Source organism: Anoplophora glabripennis, unplaced genomic scaffold, assembly GCF_000390285.2.
Source record: "Anoplophora glabripennis isolate ALB-LARVAE unplaced genomic scaffold, Agla_2.0 scaffold12, whole genome shotgun sequence".
NCBI lineage: Eukaryota > Metazoa > Arthropoda > Insecta > Coleoptera > Cerambycidae > Anoplophora > Anoplophora glabripennis.
Genome location: NW_019416512.1, coordinates 1882598 through 1884256, shown reverse-complemented (window position 1 = coordinate 1884256; position 1659 = coordinate 1882598). Strand labels below are relative to the sequence as shown.

At 32.6% G+C, this 1659-nt stretch overlaps 1 long non-coding RNA gene across 1 annotated transcript in view; it reads right to left on the bottom strand.

Moving 5' to 3' along the window:
* The window catches only part of LOC108903192, a 3735-nt gene extending 3127 nt beyond the window's left edge, over window positions 1–608 (bottom strand). Inside the window, exon 1 of the long non-coding RNA XR_001964202.1 lies at window positions 512–608. This is a non-coding gene — a long non-coding RNA (uncharacterized LOC108903192). The remainder of the gene's footprint in view (window positions 1–511) is intronic.
* Window positions 609–1659: the final 1051 nt, after the last annotated feature.

Below are 1659 nucleotides of genomic sequence, written 5' to 3'. Positions count from 1 at the left end.
TTTCCAAATTTTCCCAGTAAATTTTCATCAATTTTCACTATTTTTCACAAGTTTTTTGAGGTTAGGAAAAAATTGTGACGTGATGGGCCAATTCTGACCCCAGATTCGTGTTCAGGAGGCCAAATTACTACGAAAAATATATGTCGCATAAAAAGTATACCCAACTTTTTTTTTCTGTGAGGCTGTGAAAGGAAAATCTCACTTTTATTACAATCTTATAGATAGCATTCAGACGAAATCACGTCTTGCGCAATTTAGTATAGAGAGAGATAAAATTGGTTTGGCTAGAAAGGTACCTACTTGACATTTTAGTGTATCGACTTGAAAATATGTTTACAAAATCTTTCATAAAATTTCATAATGTAACTGCAAATATTCTTTGTACAAATGCAATTTAAAAAATATCGAAAATGCTAATTAAAAAAAAATAGTGAATAAAAACACTTTCGTTTCATTTTTTTTAACATCGAAATAACACTGAGCTTTTAATTATGTTATATTTTGTGAATACCTGATTTTATCTGATGTTCTAAAGTTTTTGAAAATGCACGAAGTCTACTGAAAATTATTCAATTCACTTTAGTCACTGTAATACTATGTCGCCTTAATGTTTCTGATATTCTTATTGAATGCAAAGAAATGGGGGGAATAGATAATACGACAGTTATCTTCCTACGTCACTATTTATCTTGTTCCGGAATCATAAAAGTGTAGTACATACAGAATTCAATTGTGCCTATATACAGGGTGGTCCCGAGGTAATGGGCCAACATTCATGGGTAGATTCCCCAAGCAAAAATATTGCGATTTAGCCGAACTTATCTTAGTCCAAAAGTTGATAGTTAAGAGATACAGGGTGTTAAATGTAAAATATTATTTTAGTTTATTTTCATTTATTTCTTAATAAATGCAAATATCGACACAAAATTTTGGGGTTTGGGTTCTTTGAGTAGAGGAATTGAAATTTGTTCACGTTTTGGTTATATTTCATAGAGGGCGCCAGCTGCTGTAGATTGTAAGCGACATAACTTTTTTGTACTGTTAATAATCCATACATTTTGATAAAAGTTTGACGTGTAAAAAAAATAATTAAATCATTATTGTGCTAGAGCTAGTCCGTCCCTGGCAAACCAAATAAGCCAAATTATTTTCATGTTTCAATTTTTAAGGAATCTTATCCGTTGTCCATCATATTAAAAAATAATTAAATTACGCAAAGGACCTATTTTAAAAGTTATTAAACAAAAATATTTTCGAAGGTGTCTTTTAGGGGCCTGTATATCCGTAGGGGGGGGGCATCTAGGGAAAAATTTTATAGGGACTTGTCATGTTATTTTAACGTTCCCTGTATAAATCCGAGAGATTGAACACATATCCTGGGACACCCTGTATATTTTCCCGATTTTGATTTATTATGAGTTCACCTTCTGTGTCAACATCTTGGACTTAAAATGTACACGAACATTTAAAAGCTTTAATTTTTTTCGTATTTGAACGAGAACAATCTGGATATTGACCCCCTCCGACTCCGCCTGTAAATCCATTTCCGTTTTTCAGACCCAGCAGTAATTTTAATTTGCAAAGACGTGGAATAAGGTGACGGCGTGAATGGAAAACGTCTGTTTGTCGCTGATAAATACACAATACGCCCGGTTAAAA